Consider the following 21,640-nt stretch of genomic DNA (forward strand, 5'->3'; position numbering starts at 1 on the left):
TTAGCCATCCAATTTAAGTCATTGGAGGTAGCTTCTGATAATTGGGATGCAACTTAAAGATTATACTTGAGGTTCACACACCATTTTTGGACAAATACACTATTAGTGTATAAACCATTGACATTAGTGTCAAAAAGGGGGAATAAGGACACATGGGGAGTAATAATGAGAAAGAGTATGGGGGCGATAGAGACATCTCTACAAAGAAAGAGATAGATATAGACAAAAAATCTACTCACTAGGAGAAAGATTTTGTATTAGATACAAAGTATAGCATAGAAAAATCAACTTAGAAGGAGTTATGAAATTGAGGTATGTCTAATGAGTCATGTGTCACCAAAATTTTATATTTTGAAATTTTTGTATCAAAGCCAAATAGATACTAGTTATCTATGTTATGCTCATAAGGATAAGATCATTAATATATGACCAAGTATTTTTTACACTCATGTTAAAGGGGGAGATTATTGATCTGAGATTGGTTTTGACTAATAAGTGTCTATACACTTAAGTCATCTACTTAGGTCATATTGAATAAGTAACATATGCCTAGCATAACATATGAGATAGTGCATGCTAAGGAAATAATTAGTTTTTAGTCACTCAGATGCTGAGAAGATAGTATGTGCTGATTGATTAAAGTGTTGAGCAAGCAGTGCATGCCAAGTCATTCAGATGTCGAGTGATAACATTGAAGTTATAATTAGTGTTGAGCACCAGGGACATTGGATTCTAAGTAATATAGTTTTGACATAGTTGTTTGTATTGGCACAAACTACTATGTAAACCATTTTTGGGCTAACTTAAGTATTTTTTATGATTTTTGTTGATAAGGATGAATCTTAATTGTGAATCCCTATGCATGGCATCCATCCAATCAAAAAAAGGGAATGTTTAATTGGAAAAATGGTTGAATCACTACCATTGATTCATACCTAACCCTAAATCACCTAGTCTTCTTAAGGAATATGAACCCTAAACTTTAAAGAGATCTAGAGAGGAATGCTAAGGAGAATTTGAAGAGAGTTTGCATGCACAAACAAAAAATTTATGGTTATTAAGGGGTTATGAATTGAGTTGCATTGCAAAGTTAGTTAGAAGGAGAACAGAGGAAAGGAAATATAGGACAATAGAGGTACATCTAATGAGAAAGGATCAAATACACATCAATTAGAGGTGATATGATATCAAGAAACAAAGTGCTAATTGAAGGATCAATTGTTGGATATAATTGTTAATTGTGTATTGTCTTTGATGTTACACAAATGTCATATCAGTCATCAAACGGAGTCTACCAAGCTCGGATGATTAGAAAAGCAATTCATAGTGTTTGCTAAATGATCTTGAACATTACACAGTAAATTTAGTTATTACCGAGCTCACATGGGCATCAAAGGATTGTGTAGTAGAAAGTTAGTATTAATTGAGCTCCCAAGGTTAACGAAGAAAAGTTAATGTCTACTGAGCTCACTCGAGCATCAAAGGATTTTGTAGTAGAAATTTAGTGTTAATCGAGCTTCGAAGGTTAACAAAGAAAAGTTAATGTCTACCAAGCTCACTCAGTCATCAAAGGAAATGTGGCAGAAAGTTAGCTTCTACCGAGATCACAAGGTCAGCAAAGGAAGGTCAATGCTAACCGAGTTCACTCGGTCTCCAAAGGATTTTTGTAGGGTTTGCAGTGTTTACCACACTGCACTTGGTTAACACTAGAAAACCATTCTGGAGTAGTGGTTACCAAACTAGGCCGGCCAGCAAAGGATTTTATTGTTTTGATATTAAGTTCAATTGTTTCATGCAATAAATTTAGCCAACTGATGAAATGATATTTTCAGTTGTTATATTTGAGCCGACTTGATAATTTGAAAGGTATATATAGATGTTCAAGTTGTGAATTCAAGTGTGAGAGTGAATATATGGATGAGGATGGAATAAGCAAATATTGAATGAATTTTGAAGGATTAGATATCATGGAGGAGCTAAAAAGTTGTATTCGATCAGTAAGGATCTAGTAAAGCATAACAGAGATCTGTAATCAGCAAAAGATAAGTTGCATACCATTTAGGTCACTTCATTGTTACTTTCTAATCATTGTAACAGTAAATCTAGAATCTCTTTACAAAGTTGGTTTAACAGCCATTTTGTAAATCCTCTAACATGGTGATAGTTTAGTTGAATTGTTCTAAAGACCTCTAATCGGGCCACTCCTAACAGGGTGATTAAATCCTCTAACAAGGTCACACCTAACAGTGTGTATTTGTAACCTTTAACAAGGTTGGCTCCTAATAGGGCTCGCTTCAGAAGAGTGAAAAATTGGTGACTAGCTACTTGGTGGTTTTTCCCATATTGGGTTTCCACATTAAATCTGGTGTCACTTGTGTTCATGTTGTTTCTTTTATTCATATATGTTAAATCACTTTGAATTCTTGATAAGTTAACAACACATCTACAAGGTTTTAGCATTTATCTACATGGCTACTGAGATTCAACAATGATTAAATATTAATACATCTCAAGGATCTATGGTTTTATTTTTTTGGTAATTGATTCACCCCTCCCCTCTCAATTACTTCATCTATATTTCCAACATGTTGAGAGATTTTAGTAGGTGAATTAGTTAAATCTATTAATAGAGTAATCCTAATAGGCTCTTGTAAATCCTTAAATAGGGTGCTTAATTCATTGTAAGATCTCAACAATATTATTGTTGAAATGAATATTATTCTCGACAACATTGGTGAGATCTTAGGTATCCCTAAGTATAATGCCTTTTTTGTTACGGGTGCAACAATTGGGATTATATTCTTATTATTGATTATATTTTAGCTTTTCTCAAAAGATGTCCCTCCATTAAAAGAAACCAGTGGTTCTTGGTCAACATTTTTCATGTTCACTCCCCCCCATAGGTGGAAGGGAATGGAATTGGTTTTGAAAGATGATAAGGTGGACAACAATGATAAAGATTCTAAAAAAACTTCAAGTTCAAAGGATGACTAGTATAGTTTATCTATAATTTTGTTATTTCATTGATCTAAAGATTTTTAATTACTTAGATCTATATTCGGTTATTTTGTCTTGTAAATATTTTGGGCATCAAACTCTTTTAAAAGGCTTACTATGGTGGTTTATTATACTTTCTTGATAAATATAGACCTATATATGTCTATATTAAATATTATTCCTATTTGAATTTTATTTTCCCCCCTCCTTGTGGTATTTCTTCTCTAACTCCATTGATTTTGTAGCTATTCTTTAGCTTCCATTTGTGTTCAAGTTCAGTTGTTATCTCATTCCTCTATACTTAGTTCCTATGTCATTGTAAGTGGTGGATGAATTTTCTATGAGTTAATATTTTATTGGTTTGAGGCATTTTTGGAATGTTATGATTTATGAATTATCAAGGCTATTACTTTACGTTACTCTTTATATAGTTCTACCATGATATGTTAAGCTTGATTTTTCTCTTTCTTGATATTTCTAGGATTGAGGATCTCTTTGAGATCATGGAATATCTTGTTTTTTTTTTTAAGAATGGCTCATGAAGCTTTATTCTCATCTCTCAATTTCCCTCTTTCTTCTCTAACCAAAAATTATGTTTACTTTTCTTCATTTGGGTGGTAGGATTATTATGTTTGTAGGTTATTCTTGTTAGCTTTGACATGCTTCAAACTTCATTCAAATGGTAGTGGTAAGTTGGAGCTATGGTTCTCTTTCGTCCATTGATAAGTATTATACTTTTGTAGGTGTCATGATCAGGAAGATTCATTAGTTTTTTGCCTCACTATAATTTTATAGTTATGTGGATATTTTCTTACTCATTTGTAAGTAAGGGTGTTCCCTTCAGTGTCCTCTTGTGATGAGGTATTTGTACTATTAGGGAGGTATATTTATTTGAGTTTTTCAATATTTCCATGTCCTCCAATGATGAGGTATTTTTAGTATTAGGGTGGAATATCATGTCCATAATTTTTAATAAGTATGAAAGGGAATATGATTTGAAGACATCTTTCTCTACTGAGGCATTGTATTGTTGAGGAGGTATGCTTCCACCTATCCATTATTTCATGATGACAATGTATCATCCTTTCTATATAAAAGACCTTGATCTTGAGCTAGGCATAGGGTTTTCTTCCTTGTTCTTCTTTCCCTAGTGCTCACACTTTGAACAAGGAAAAAATTGGAAATTTATAATAATAATAAAGAATGTTGGCTTAGCCATTTATTGATTAAAAATAATATTTTAGAAAGATAGCTAATTAAAAATATAACAACATAATAATTTACAAATTTATAATGAAATATCATTATTATAAACATGTAAAAGAGAATATTAACATTGGAAATTATTATCATATAAAAATAAAAAATAAAATAAAATAAATCCATGCATATGGAACTAGTCAGGTGCACATAATCACCTCTATAGTTGGTGCCTATTAAAATGACCTATGAGAAAGAAGTTTTCTATATTATTTTATACATGGATAAATGCTTTTGGTCTCAATTTCTTTTTCTTTTTTTTTGTCATTTTTTAAAAGAGGGGTAAATAATGGCTATTTTAGCTTGATCTCCTTGTTTAATATAGTGTTATGTTGTGAATATATATATTTTTTTTAAATTAATTAAAAAGAAATTAAATTGTTATGCCCAAGTTTTTCAAAGCAAAACACAACCAACAAAACATCTTTTTTCTGAAAGGTGAACTAAAGGATAGCACATATACAAACCTATACTTTGTTATGAGTATTCTATCGAACTATGGGGTGTTAGAAATATAACCATTCATGTTTCCTTGAGAGTATTATAATGTTGCCTATTCAATCATTTCAAAACCACATCCTAACCTTGGAATAAGACATTATGTATGTAAATGTGAATTACAACCTCTATGTTAATATAGTTGTATTGATTCAATAGTTTGCAAAATTAGAGATGTTTCATAATTGTCTTAGATGTTACATTTTTGGGTCATCTTACCATATATGTACATAACCCTAACTTGCTACCTTTTATGTCCCATTATATCAGAGTGTGTTAGTATATAGGTGCTACCATCTTAATTGACCTCCTACAATTTATCCTATATGAACTTCAACCAAATTGATGTTTCTTCAACTAAGTATTTTAAATAAAATTATAATTGTTTTTTCTCCAAACTACTGTAATATCTTATCTTCTAATAACCTTTTTCCCAATTATTAATATTTTAAACTTTATTGATCCTAACACTAAATTGACTAGGCATACATGCAACTAGTAACCTTTTCTTGCTAACAAGAAATCTCCACTAGCTTCTTTTACGTTATTCATATAAAATTTGATTTTAATCAACTTCTTCTATGTATCTCACTAATTGGAGGTTACCTACATGTATTTAGAGGGGTCAAAATTTCATGTTCTAAATTTATCAATATGTATACTTTTTCATCAATTCATATTGCAATGATATATGTATTAACTAATATTTTTACACGTCCCAATTACATATGATCACTTAATGTCATACATTACTGATGAGAGCATTTTATGTCCCAAATTATACCATATTTTAACATTCGTATAAGCCTTCACACACATTTCAATCCCCATCTTCTATTCCATTTTCTCCTTCTATGTTGCATATGATCGAATATTTATGAGTAATATTTAATATAGTTATTAGATAGAATATGTGAATAAATAGATGAAATTGTATTTATCTAACAAGTTATGGTTCTTCCTGTCACCTACTATGCATCTTCCTATAGCTATTTCAGAAATATAAAGTTCCATCCACTTTGAAATGTATTTCTTTCTATATCTTATTGGAATTCATTATTTCCTCAACAATTTAAACCATTATTCCTTCCAAGAATATTGACCAAGGAGTATGTTGAGAAAGAACATAATAGAAATAATTACCAACTAAAATGAGGATAGTCAGTTTTGCATTTCATTTTGTGAACAGATGCGAATGAATCTAAAAAATCCAAAACATGGGTATTGTCCAAAACATGCCCAATTACAATCCCATGCAACAAAATCTTCAATACATGCAAGATGGAAAAGTTAAAGACTATTTTTAAAATTTGATTTTCTTATTACGGGTTTGGATTTTGATCATAATTTACTCTACCATGAATCAGCAACCACACATAATACAGTTTTTTTGGAACGATCAAAAAAATTTCCTATTCTTGGCATTATTTGTATGGTGATGGAGGATTCTATACGTGGCAGCAATGTTGGCTCAAAAATAGTGGATGAAGACAATATTATTCTGAACTAATACAACAAAGTTATCTATTCTTTGCAAGTCACATATTTTTGTTATAGATTGTTCTATGTAATAGCCATTCTTTAGATCACATGGATAAAGAAGCTATTAATAAGTTGTTAAGCCTGCTACATATATATAAGCATTGTGAGACATAGCGTGGGAGGTAGATTGGAATATAGCTTTCAGCAAGAAGAAGACCGTGTAACACATATCTGAACATCAATATTTTGAAGTAAATGAGAATATTTGTTTTTGCATGATCACAACGTAGAAACAACATTCTCTTTATCCACTGTGCAAGCTAGGAGCAAGGGCCCACTCCATGGTGAAACACGGTGATGTGTTCCATTAATGTGTTATTCTATTTTGTTTGAATTTATATTTCTTGCTTAGATTATCATCACAGCATATTTTAGTTTTTATATCAGTTTGTAATTTTTAGATCAGAAATCTAGTAATTAGAATATAATATAGAAATAATTTCATTATTATTTTATCTATAGATTATTGTCATTATTATTTTCATTTTAGGAAGATAGTTTTGTTTCTGAGCTTTGTAGCCTCAGGAAGTGACAATTCCTTTCGTTGCAACCATTCTGATTTCTTGTAGATTTAGTTTTGAGTTTTTTAGCTACATTCATAAACCCTCATCTCACAACTATCATCCCTTGATAGCATACTACTCAGACACCTTTGACAAGCTTACACTCTCGGATTGACACGTATAGACTAGTTGAACTTTATTATAAATCATCAATTCTTTATTATTATTTGTCCCAGTTTTGGCCTATCATTTTGGTGCCATTGTCGGGGAATGGTTTCAAAGGCATGTTAGTTTGCTTATTTGAGTTAGGAACAATGTGTTAGGATGAAAGCTTTTGCAACTGCTAGCCTTGCTTAAGTAATTAATCTTAATTTGCGTTGCATAAATCATATAGATGCATTGCTTCAGAGTTTTGTTTTAGAGTTTGCAAGTAGGCCTTAGAAATTAGATTCATTAGTTTCTTTAGAAGTTATTAAAATTTACATTATCACTAGTTGTTGTGAGTTATTGTTGGTAAAGAGAAGAAGCTATTTTGAAGAAAAAAAATGTTAAAAATGATGAATTTTCAAGGTTGTTCAAGTACATAAATTTTAGGTGCAAAATGTTTTAAAAATGCAAAATTTGAAAGGACCACGAGAGGAAAAATGTGCCTGGGCACTACCCCAGGGCATTGTCCTTTGACCCCATTGGTGGTTGTCGCCCCTAGACCCCCGCTTTTAAATTTAAAAACAAAAGAAGAACTTGGTGGGGAAAACATGCCAATCAAAGGTGATATGTTAATACCCTCTCTACCTAATGAATGCATCTTTTCTTATCTTGATCTTCCCTTATTGGAGGTATGTGAGAATTCTATCCCTATGTTTGAACATGAACAAATCATTGATGAATTCTTAGAGCAATGTGATTTTGATGATGAAAATTTAACCACCTATTGTTCTCTTTGCTACAGGAAAGAAGACCAATGCATATGCCTTAATAATCAAAAGCAAATGGTGAATGAGGTACAAGCTTTTTATGATCCTTACCATGATAAGGATGAAAGTGAACAATTCTTCCTTATACCTAGTACTCCATGTCAAATACCAACCCAAGAAGATCAAGGTATGTATTATGTTGGTGACATATATTATTACTCGAATTCATTACAAAGCCAACATATTTCTTCAAAACATACTTCTCTACCTCACATGCACAATGAATGTAATCATGCATACTCACAACAACCGCCATATCCATCCTTACCATCTTTATTCCACCAATCATACTTATTACCATCTACTTTATCTTCTTCGCATTTTTTACCACATTCATTATGTCATTCACATCATATTCTACCCACTCCACCATATCCACCAAAGACAACTATATTGTCTCATATACCACTCCATAATAAGGTGGCTAATGATACATATAATATTGAGCTTGAAATTGATAAATCAAAATTGGAATATATTGATGTATATAAGGGATGTGATTTTGGTTTACTTAAACTAGAAGAACAATATTATTTATTGAAATATAATTAACTTTGTTCTTCTTTTCTACTTAGTGAATTCAACATATCGACGAATGAGCCCATGCATCAAATTGCATCAATTTTAATTGATGGACTCATGAGTATGCATGTTTATGTTAATCATTCACTAAGTAGTATTAAGCTATATATGTTCCATATTTCATAAAAATAGTACCAGATCCTCTAAGATCTATATTTTATTTTTGTACTTATGCATATTGATATTTGGAGGCCTATGGTTAAAATATGCATCCCTCACACACTTGTTGATTTAGGACCAATAATTGATTAAGCACAACCATATGGGATTCTATGCACTAATGACCAAACAAAAACTATTATAATTGCATGAGTATTATTTGTCATTGTTAAATCTTTCCATTGTCCCAAGATGACCAAATACACTATGGATGATTCATTTATTTAGCAAGGACCAAGGTATTACTATCCATATATTTTTCATTCCTAGTTCTTATCTTCAGATGATCATTCATTGATTACACATGTTGATTTCTTGATTCCTTGGATGATTCAAATTCCCTATGCTTTTATATCCTATAGCTAATTTGGGAGTATATCCATTGAATTATTAAATATGTGATTTATCTATGATTCAAAAAGGCTCACAAAATTCTAAGATGTGTTACTCTCTTTGGGTTACCTAATTTTTTTGGTTATCCTAATGATTTCATGACCTTGTAGCATGAAGTTAAGTTGGGGGGAATTCCTCCAATCTTGTGGTTCTTGGATGATTTCTAGTCAAATTTCATTGATTATCTCATTGGTCCTTTTAACAAACCTCCAGATGTGACATCTCCACAATTCAAGGTATATGTTCTTGTGTTAATTAGCATTGCTATTAAATGAACACAAGAGTTTATTTGTATTTATCCATTCTATCAAGTATCTATTCATAGTAATAACTCTATCTATCATTTTGAATACTAAATAACCTACTTAATGATAGAGTTATTGAAGGGATGATATTTATTTACTATACTTGATATGCTTTCTTTTGAGAGTATGGTTATAGGTCCCTTGTTGTGGTGTGATAATCTTAGAATCAATACCAGTTGATGATGCTTCTTTACACAAGCATTGCATGACACACTATGTTGACTTTGTTCACATTGTGTGGGCTTTCTAGCTATATGGTGTATATCCATTTCATTGGTGCTTCACTATTCAAAATCACATGATGATTTTGGTAGAAGGTGTTTAAGACCTTGAGATGAGATTTCTTGTCTTTGGTGATTTATCACTTGGAGGAAGATATGCAGCATGGTCTATGAGATTCATGATTATTCAACAACACATCTAAAGATACTTTGAATATAGTGCCAACTACTACACTCCTTCTTCAAGTTGTTTTTTTGGAGTTCTATGGACACATTGGTGACTACTATTGGTTTTCAGTCCATACTCATATATTTGGAGATGTCATCGTATTCTGTCAACATAGAGAAATATGAGAATCATCATCCTTGTGAGTAATACTCTTACCCAAGTGTCCCGGTATATTTTGAAGCTCTCCAGTTAGTTTTCAGATTTAGTGGTGAGAGATACATAGATCAAGAATTTTTCTAGTATAGTGGTTTATGGTTCTAGTTCTGATGAGGTTATTCTTGGTGATCATTTCAAGTTCATTATGCAATCAAGTTTCAATAGTGCCTTCTATGAGGTCATGGACAAAACTCAAGCTTTGAATGGTATCATTTTTCATCATCCATGTCCGAATTTCATTTCTTTGGTCATTCTATGTAGTTATTGAAAAATTCAAATAAATAAATAAAATAAAATAAAAAAGATAGAAAAAAAAAGAAATAAAGAAGTAAAAGATCCAACAATGAAAACCTTCGGGCATTGTTGCCTAGTTAATATCTGAAAACCAATTTCTGGCGGATGTTAACTATAAAATAAATCTTTAATGGTGAAAACTATTTTTATAGCACCATTAAGCGGTGAGTGATTGAAAATTGGCTTGCCAACGGTCACTTGTCGTTATCAAAATGTGAAAAAAAGAAGAAGAAAAAACTGAAAAAAGAAAAGAAAAAAAAAAGCAATAATTTGTGTTCCTAGTTTTTCTGCTAATCCTTCTTTTCAGGAACACTCATTGGTTTCAGTGCTTCTTTCCTTTTTGGCACCTCTTGTCACTCACTTTTGAGGCTCAATGTGATTCTCAAATCTTTGATTGCCCATACTCTGAGTTGCCTATTTAGTTGCAGCATTTCCACGTGTAATGTGCTACTTCCTATATGATCTATACTAGTTCAGTTGCTGATGGTGGTCCCTTAGATTTCCCTCTTTGTCCTAGTTTTATGGTTCCTTCCAATGGTCTTCTCTTCGATGCTTTCAGTCAGATGGTGGTGTTTTGTGGTCTTATAGTTCTGGATGCTTCTTCGTTCATTGTTACAAATTCCTCATTTTGGTGTCTATAGTTGCTAAGTTACTCTTTATTCCAACCTTGGTCTCTCTGCACATGCATGTTGGTAAAACAATCGATTTTATTTTTCCTTATTTTATCTCTTAACTTTATTTTTATTTCTTATTATATTTAATCAGTATGCAACACCCTATCCTCTCCTTGTTTCCCGTGGACGGTCAACCCTTAAGTTGGGGGGAGGATTGTCATCCTTTTATCCTCCATCCATCACCCTTAATAATTCCATCCTATCCATAATATCCCTTGTATAATAGCCTTTGTTTTGTCTTTCATCTCTCCTATTTCGCCCATTTAAACTCCTCTTGTCCAAATGAAAATAAATTTCTCTTATATGAAAGATTTGAACCATGATGCTATAAAAAAAAAAAAAAAATGAAAAAGAAAAGAAAAGAAAAAAAAGAAACACCTTATGAAAAGTTGAACATGATATCCCTATTGAAGAAGAAACATAAAAAATCTTGTCATGTAAAGCAAACAAAGGGATTTGTGCTTATGAGTTATCATGGTTCGGGGTGGAGACAAAGCCAAAACTATAGATTCAAAGTACTTTCAGTTAAAACTAAAGATGTCATGATCATAATGATTGCATGAGGACGTGCAATAAGCTAAGTTTGGGGGAATGATGAGAGCATTTTATGTCCCAAATTATACCATATTTTAACCTTCGTATAAGCCTTCACACGCATTTCAATCCCCATCTTCTATTCCATTTTCTCCTTCTATGTTGCATATGATTGAATATTTATGAGTAATATTTAATATAGTTATTAGATAGAATATGTGAATAAATAGATGAAATTGTATTTATCTAACAAGTTATGGTTCTTCCTATCACCTACTACGCATCTTCCTAAAGCTATTTCAGAAATATAAAGTTCCATCCACTTTGAAATGTATTTCTTTCTATATCTTATTGGAATTCATTATTTCCTCAACAATTTAAAGCATTATTCCTTCCAAGAATATTGACCAAGGAGTATGTTGAGAAAGAACATAACAGAAATAATTACCAACTAAAATGAGGACAGTCAGTTTTGCATTTCATTTTGTGAACAGATGCAGATGAATCTCAAAAATCTGAAACATGGGTATTGTCCAGAACATGCCCAATTATGATCCCTAGAGAAAAAATCTTCAGAACATGCAAGATGGAAAAGTTAGAGACTATTTTTAAAACATGATTTTCTTATTACGGGTTTGGATTTCGACTAGAATTTGCTCTACCATGAATCAGCAACCACAGATAATACAATTTTGTTGGAATGATCAAAACAATTTCCTATTCTTGGCATTATTTGTATGGTGATGGAGGACTCTATACGTGGCAGCAACCTTGGCTCAAAAATGGTGGATGAAGACAATATTGTTCTGAACCAATACAACAAAGTTATCTATTCTTTGCAAGTTACATATTTCTGTTATAGATTGTTCTATGTAATAAAAGTCACATATTTTTGTTATAGATTGTTCTATGTAATAGCCATTCTTTAGATGGCATGAATAAAAAAAGCTATTAATAAGTTGTTAAGCCTACTGCATATATATAAGCAGTGTGAGACATAGTGTGGGAGGCAGATTAGAATACAGCTTTTAGCAGGAAGAAGACCGTGTAACACAAATCTGAACATCAATATTTTGAAGTATATGAGAATATTTGTTTTTGCATGATCACAACATAGAAACAATATTTTCTCTATCCACCATGCAAGCTAAGAGCAAGGGCCCACTCCATGGTGAAACACGGTGATGTATTCCATTAATGTTCTATTCTATTTTGTATGAATTTATATTTCTTGCTTAGATTATCATCACAACATATTTTAGTGTTTGTATCAATTTTTAATTTTTAGATCAGCAATCTAGTAATTAGAATATTATATAGAAATAATTTCATTATTATTTTATCTATAGATTATTGTCATTATTATTTTCATTTTAGGAAGATAGTTTTGTTTCTGATCTTTGTAGCGTCAGGAAGTGATAGTTCCTGTCGCTGCAACCATTTTGATTTCTTGTAGATTTAGTTTTGAGTGTTTTAGCTACATTCATAAACCCTCATCTCACAACTATCATCCCTTGATAGCATACTTCTTGTACACCTTTCACAAGCTTATGTTCTCAGATTGACATGTATAGACCAGCAAAACTTTATTATAAATCATCAATTCTTTATTATTATTTGTCCCAGTGTTGGCCTATCAATTACTTACACAATTAAAGCATATTATACATTACTTATTATACACTATGTTAATTGATTTTAGTTTGTGTTAAGGTTAATTATAATAACTTAAGAAACATATCTATTAATTAATATCCATGTGTAAAATAATTAAAATATAGAGATACTATGAAGCACTCTCCTTAAACCCAAGATTATATTACTATTGACTATTAATTCATGATCTTAATAGTAACTCATAACCCACAATGTTTCCCAAAATAAATCTATCTAATAAAACATAACTAAATGTTACTAACAAACATCTTAGTCCTAACACCCTTAACAAATGATTTTATATGTTAATTTGACCCTAAAATAGTACTAACCACCTTCACTTTTGTACTATCTTAATTCTACCTAACTACCATTAACTTAATACATAATCATTTTACCATATCAACTAAGAGCTTAGCCTACTACCACATCACAATACATGAATTTTGTGAATAAAATTCCACTCCTAACCACTACAAATTATTCCATACTAATTGACACCTTCTTATCACCAAACTAGGCACTTATTACTAGTTAGGAATGATTTTCTACTAACCTATCCTACTTCCCCACCTATCCCCCATCCCATCCTAAAGCTCCACCCTTTTCCCAAGGTGAAATCATCTAGCCCATGGTGACCTTACCAAGGTTGGGCACTTTTCTATGTTCGCAAGGTGGAGGCACCAAAGGAGAGAGGGTTCTTTGACTTGGGTTTGCACTTTTTGATTTAGCATGCACCCAAAAGTATCTTAGCAAGGGGAGGTGCCTAGGTAAGGATTCTCTAACATGTGTTAGGGTGATGGGACACCACAAAAGTCACCCAAGTCTCTTTCATAGTGTGCTAAGTTCCTTTAACATTTTTATTTTGAAATCTTTTAATTACCTCCAATCCCAATGCCTATGTATTAGTGTTAAGCCTTTCCTTTTAGGATTTTTACCATTCTAAAACATGGAAACCAATTTAGTGGTGGGAGTCTTTGAAATCTTTTAACTTACTTTAATTTTTCTTTTTTTTTTTCCTTTGTTTTCTTTTGAAATGGTGACACAAGGGACATGTGACTCAAATGAATTTTCATTTACAATTACTTATGAGCTAGGTGTTGATTATTGTAGGAGTCTTATCTCTACCATATGATTTATTTTATTTATATTCTAGGTACAAGGATTCCAAAGTATATTCTTCCTGAATAAAATAATAGTCTTTAATAGGCATCCACTTATTTTTCCTATCCTCATACAAATTCTAGAGAACTAAAATGTATACCTACAGCATACCCTCTCTTCTAGATTTTAGACTATGTATGATGCCAAAGTTAATTTTCTCCTATTTCTATTATGTAATTTAGGGAATAGAGCTAGTGATATGTTGATGTTAGCTAATTAAGAGATTTATTGTTTTAAACTAACTTAATTTTTAACACATTAATGTGCAAGGTTAATTTTGAATGTTTTCTACTTTTGACTTGGATTACACAAGGAACTACCTATTATTGGAAACATATTAAATCATTTCATATGATCTATTTGAAAATCAAGAACTTATATTTCCATTATAGAAATTACATAACAAAGAACCATATAATGAAATCACTCATATTTACAATAAATGTTCATTATGATATTTCGCTCACATGAGAATTTCCTTAGGCTTATTGATTAAATACATAAATCTAACCAAGAATAATGAGCTAATTTACATACTTCAATATGGTTCATTACAAAATTTGATAAATCTTTCTCCTACATGGAATGTTACTTTTCCTTACTCCACAACTATGATAGTGCTAAAATATTTCTCTTGAAAAGACAACTTCAATTTACAAATTTACAACCATGTGCAAAGGAAGGAAAATCCCTTTCACATTATAAGGAACTGCAATGGAAGTTTGATAACACAACACAACCACAAGATGATATGGTAAAATTTATCTCTTCACAAAACACCTAGTTCTTCAACATTTCCAATGGGTGAAACCCTAATCTCTTCAAATAAATCCATATTCACAAGACCTACAAAGAACACAAAAACTAGGAACCATGGAGGCTTACCTCCCATCCTAAGCTTCTATGAAGCCACCCACTGAGTAGGGGAAACAAGATTCAAATAGGATTTCATTCCAATCTTACAAATGCATAAACATCACATTACAATAGTTGAATGATCCCATCCCAAGGGTATTTCACAATGGTTCACCAATGGAACCTTGAACATAGGGTAAAGGTGTGCTTTTCAAATGGAGACTTTCCATATCAAACAATATCTGCAATTAACATATTTCTTTCCCTTTCATGGCTTTCATAAATTAGTAAATTGCATGCCCTTTTAGGTCTTTTTACAACCATTCTCCAAACATACTACCATCAATTGTAGCTTCTTTGGAGCCCATCCTCCATAAACTTCCTTTCTACACTAGACTTCCCTTATCACCCCCAAAAAGATTTGAATGATTATGGCATACAATGGAGCCCATACTCCAAGGTTCTCGAACACATTCTCAAGCCCAACTAAGCCCTTCACCCTAGACTTCTCTTTCCTTCCCAAAGGGTGAGTGAAGCCCTCACACCCATAACAACACTCATTCACAAAATCATGGAAAATCTAAAGCGAGAAAAAAATGAAAATCCAAGCTTCATACTCATCACAACACAACAAAACATGATACAAGATTATACCAAAAAATTTCCTTACAATAGCATTCTCACCACCTACATTCACACAAATGCAATACTGAGATTCAACTTCAAAATGGAAGAAATTAACTACATCACAAGAAACACCAACCTTGAATTCCTTTGAAAAAATGGAAATGAAAGGTTCTAGAAGAGCTTCCTCCAAGCTTCCAAACCGTAAGTGTCTCTAAAGTTAGAGAGTTGGTGAACACCTCACTAGTTTGTCCAAGACTCTTTGAAAAGGATTTCTCACTAACTATTTTGGTAAAAACACCAAGCAACTTCCTCTTACAAACTTGTCTCCCCCTAAGTTTTCAATTTTTGACTTACTGAAAACATGAGAAAGAGCTCTTGTGAAAACTCTATTTTCGAATTGATGGAAGAGGCATCAGTAAAGGGCCCCCGTAGTCTACCTAGGCATCAACATGGTCAAAATGAGGTCCCTAACATGTTATACTATCATATGGGTAGCTTATTTTCACAAAAAAGGCACTTTGGGACCACGTAATGCCCCTTCAAAACCCTAGTCAAATCTAATTTCTAATTTCCTTTGATTGTGACCCATCCTATCCCTTATCAAGTGGGTTTACTTAGTAATTAACAAGATAACTAATTCAAGGGTAAAATACTACCATGACCAAAACCCTAGGTGATACATCATTAACACACAAAAATCTACAAGTGTCAAATGACACATAAAAGCACATTCCACATCATCATGACATGTTCCTAATGCATCTTTGAGATTAACAATTACACACATAAGAAAGCTTACATCTACGAAATAAAATGCATCACGAGTCTTTTGAATCTTCCAAAGATTCACCTTGGCTAAACTATGTTCACATAGGTTTGGAACTTGTTTCCCACAAAAATTTCTGTGGTTCCACTTCCTATACACTAAACCCAAGCATCAGTAGTCCAAGGAGGTCATATAAAATATATATCATAAGTGCATAAGAATTTAAATGTTACATAATCCATATTAATATAATTCAATGGAATTCCTTTACTTAGAGATTTCAATGTAAACATTCAAAACATTAAAATATCAAAATCTACATATCAACATTAATATCATTGTGATGGAATGTTGAATCTATATTGTTAAATTAGTCAACATGGTAATTAGTTCTGAATACATATTTTTGGTCAAAATCATCAAAAAATATCAACTAATATCCTTTGATTCAGTTAAATATCATATGGTTGCTATTAATATCCCATTATCATTATTAGATAATTATAAGGTGTATAAATTATGTTAGGTAGACAAGATGTTTGCATAGTCATGTCACATAGTTTCAGTATCCAATCATAGAATAAATTGATTATATTTTATTGGTTTATAAAATCTTTCCATATAAATACCAAGATGTCCACCTAATTGACTCATCACATTACATCATATCAAGTTCTTCTGTGTAGACTTTTATCCAAAATTTGACTATAGTTTTATCTTATGACTGGTGTCGATTCATCTTTACATACTAGCCATCTAATTTAATTATCCTAATAAACCATCAAATACCAAGAACCCGCTGACATAGTTTTCTAAGTTATGGCACCTGAAGTCTTTATTCCATAGGGTCTTAGCTTATCAACCTAATGTAATTTGAACATGATACTTAGCACAACAATGATTGCAATATACATCAGTCTTAATAAGATTTCATGTTCATTATAAATCAAGGCATACTTAGATTCCAAGAGCTTCATACCATCATTCTATCATAAGGTGTGCAGTAATAGTCTATCATTCACAAGAGACAGAACATAACATCTTATCTCCTTTATTCCTCCTAGGCCAAACCATATTCATGTTATTAAGATTCATAATAAGGTATTAGGGAAGGGTCCTTACATTAATTATCTCAGCTATAGTTGTAAGTGTCATACTTCAATGTGGTCTAATCTCTAGATAAAATGTACCAAAGACCAAAACAAGTGAAAGTTAATTACTTTCCTACATTTGCAAAAGCATGGTAATTTTTTTTGTAATTTTTTCATTGTCCTCCACAACAAATTACAAAGATCATAAAAAACAAATACTAAGACTTTTGTTAAGATCTATTATATTTTATATTTTTAAACCAAGAGGCTTTCTACAGTGGCATCGACTTTGGGTGTAAATATTTTAGTTTTTAAAACAAATGATTGTTAATTTCTGGTTGGGACTAGATATGAATTGGAAAAAAATCATGAAAATTAGAAAGTAAAGTGTTATTTAGTGAAAGATTCATCAACCATTTTATATTCTTACTTGTAAGAAAAAATATGTATTCCTATACACAATAGTTTCCAATAATATTCATAGTAGCTTCTATGTATGTATGTATGTATGTATGTATGTGTATATATACATACATATATGTGTGTGTGTAGGTATACATACATACATACATACATACATACATATATGTAAGTATATATATGTATGTATATATGTATATATATAGATATATATGTATGTATATATGTGTATATATATAGATACATATATACACACATATATATCTATATATATATACGTATATACATACATACATATATATATACATACATATATATACATATACATACATACATATATATACATATACATACATACATATATATATATATATATATATATATATATATATATATATATATATATATATATATATATATATATATATATATGTATGTATGTATGTATCTATATACATACATACATACATACATACGTACATACATATGTATGTATATATGTGTGTATGTATGTATCTATATAGATACATATATACATACATATATATCTATATATATATATGTACATATATACATACATATATATATACATATATACATACATATACATATATATATATATACATACATATATGCATACATACATACATACATACATACATACATACATACATGTATGTATGTATGTATGTATGTATGTATGTATGTATATCCAAATTTAAGTATCCCTTAATTTGTAAGTTTAGATGCATCTCCATTTTTGTCATTAAAATAGTCCATCGGGATTACTCTTTAGTGTTGGTTTATAGCTTCTTGAAATTAGACATGGATTAGAGATTATTGTAGGATGGATGTAGTATTGCTAGAAAAGATTTTGTACTTGCATATATCCAACAAAGTATGGAATAAGGATACTCCTAATATCTTGGATCCCACTTGCAATTGGGACAAAAATCTTTGATCTCTCACTCATGAACATTGAGGTGGATAGAGAATAAAATGATGACATCCAACATCGAGCCTACCATGTAATCAAAATGACAAGGGATTGGGTACATACACAATTCTACTTGGATCCACAATCTATTGTGCCTTCTTTTTGAGCACCAACTAGAGTTAAGAAACGGAAGAGGGACTAAGGTCACCATTTCCACATATAAAGAGAAGCCTTAAGTGAGACTCCAGATAGTATATAGGGATGACTGGGAAGTGGTATTCTTCCACATAGAAGAAAAGGCCAAAGGAAAAAAGAAGAGTATCATATCCCCATTTTATGATAGAGTTTTAATAATAATTGGATAATACAATGTTAATAAACAAATAATAAAATATATATATATATTAAAACTAATACCAAAATATAAAATAGGAAATAATAAGTATTTAATCTATGTTATCAATGAAATAATATTTAGTATGCTATTTAAATAATTAAAAAATAATAGAAGTAAAATGAATAAATAAAGAAATAAAATTAAACACAAGAGACAATATTTTAGAAAGTATGTTATCCTTTCTAAATAGAACATAATAATAAATAATAATAAACACAAATAAGTGAATAAATAAATAATATAACATAGAATAATATAAATTAACTAAATCTAATGAAAAGTTAAGAGAAATTTAACAAATAGACATGACTCCTTAAAATTAAGATATACTAGGGAGGAGAGTTTATTCTAGAGAGGTAGAAAAAGAAGAGGAGAAGATAGGAGTTCAAAATGAAAAATGGGTGATGAAAGTAATATGAAGAAGTTAAGGATGTGACTTTTTGGAAATGATTTCTATTATGAAAGGTTGTGACTCTTGGAAAAGAAGGACCAAAAAAAGCCACATGGACCAAGAAAGGATGATGGTAAGAAATGTATGTTTATGGATCATTTTTGTTTAATTATGTTTATTAATTTATTTATATTTACGAATCATACTTATGCATAATTTATGCATATACACATGTATATGTAAAGATGTAATTTGAAATATATAACACACATGAATTAATGATTAATGGTTTAAGATCAAGGGAGTCCCTTTTTAGGGAAGAGAGTGATCTTAAAATGGTTAATAACTTAAGATCAAGAGATTCCCTTTGGGAAGAGAGTTATCTTAATATGCTTATAAGGAAGGAATATTTCATAGATGTTAACATATGAATATCTGTCAAGGGCCCTAGATAGAGAATGCCTATTCTACAAAGGACCTTAAAGGGATCACTTCATAGAAGACAAAGAACTAACCAAGGATCTAAGGATCCTCAAGAGGGTTATTGATCCCAAGGTGGAGATATATTTAAGGTTGGGTTAGGATAAAGGGTAGAATAGTGAAATATATTTTATTATTGTAGAAATTCTAACATTCATTTTGCAGGTATTATTATCCTCACTAGTGGGGACATTACGATGAGGAAGGAAATGACAATATAGGGAAGAGGCATAACTAGAAGACCTTGGAGCTCAAATAGAAGCCTCCCCATCCATACCAATGAGGAGTAGAATAAAAGAAGTGATGAATATAATAAAAAAGAGGTGATTAACAATGAGAAGTTCTCCATCTCCCTCTATCTCCAAGACCATAATCAAAGATCTAGAAGAAGAAGAAGATGACCTAATATAACATATCCCATTTAGTGGGAGCATAGCTTCAATAAGGGAAACTAAGGATCAAGAAAGGAGAAGTTTGATACAAACCCTTATAAATACCCAAGAATAACCCATCCATATAGATGAATCTATAGGTCGAGAGAGGGGAGGATCAACAAAAATAATAACTCAAGTTGGGTCTAATTAATTTAACTTCTCTAATCTTGATTTGACGCCTTCATGGAAAAACATGAAGGAAGGGGAGACAAGGGACACACCATGAAAAGGGTCACACGGTGATGATCAAAACATTATTCCTCCATTCCTATAGGTATAGATAGGTATACCTCATATATTGCTAGGATAACCTAAGACACCACTTTTGCCTCCTCTAGAATGATATAGAATACATAAACCTCCTCCTGCATGAGAAGACAAGGGTTAAATAGTCCTAGGTGAAGAGGTGGGTATAGATCAAGGACCAAAAAAAATTCAATTGGAGAAATATCCTATGGTTGAACAAACTCCACTAGTAATGATACTACCTCCATCTCCTCCAAGAAATTTTTTTTTCACTTAGGTGGTAAATCAACCAAAACCTTGGAGAGAAGTACTCACAAAGGAAAGGGGATAAATTTTGTGATGAACTCTTCACTGGGTAAATTCACATCTCCCATGGGTACAACCCCAAATTGGCCAAAGAAGGTAGTAGAGAATAGAAAGAGGACACATATTACTATTGAGATAGAATGAATGTTAGTCCTTGTAATAGAAGTACAATCAATGGTACATGCTTCAATGGTCCTCAATATTTGGTCTTTATATTGAGGGATTGACATGATAATATGGTAGTACATGTAATTATTCCTCCACCAAATGCTAATCCCCAAACTATAGCTCTCAAGGATTATGAAATACAAGAAATTGTATTAGGGAAGCCCACAAAGGACACAACTAAGGTTTTGACTACCATGGGCTTGTGACATGTTTTTCCCTAGTTGGATTAGGGTGAGGAAGAGATTCAAAATTTAAGGAAGAAAAATGAAAATTTGTAGATATTTCTAAAGGAGGTAGTGGGTGTCATTGACGCTTCTAACTTAGAGATAACGTTAAAGGTTGTCTTTGAAAAATAAGCTCTTGGCCCACCTTAGAGGAATT

The sequence above is a fragment of the Cupressus sempervirens genome, chromosome 1, assembly GCF_028749045.1.
Source record: "Cupressus sempervirens isolate cs-2001-9-10 chromosome 1, ASM2874904v1, whole genome shotgun sequence".
Lineage (NCBI taxonomy): Eukaryota > Viridiplantae > Streptophyta > Pinopsida > Cupressales > Cupressaceae > Cupressus > Cupressus sempervirens.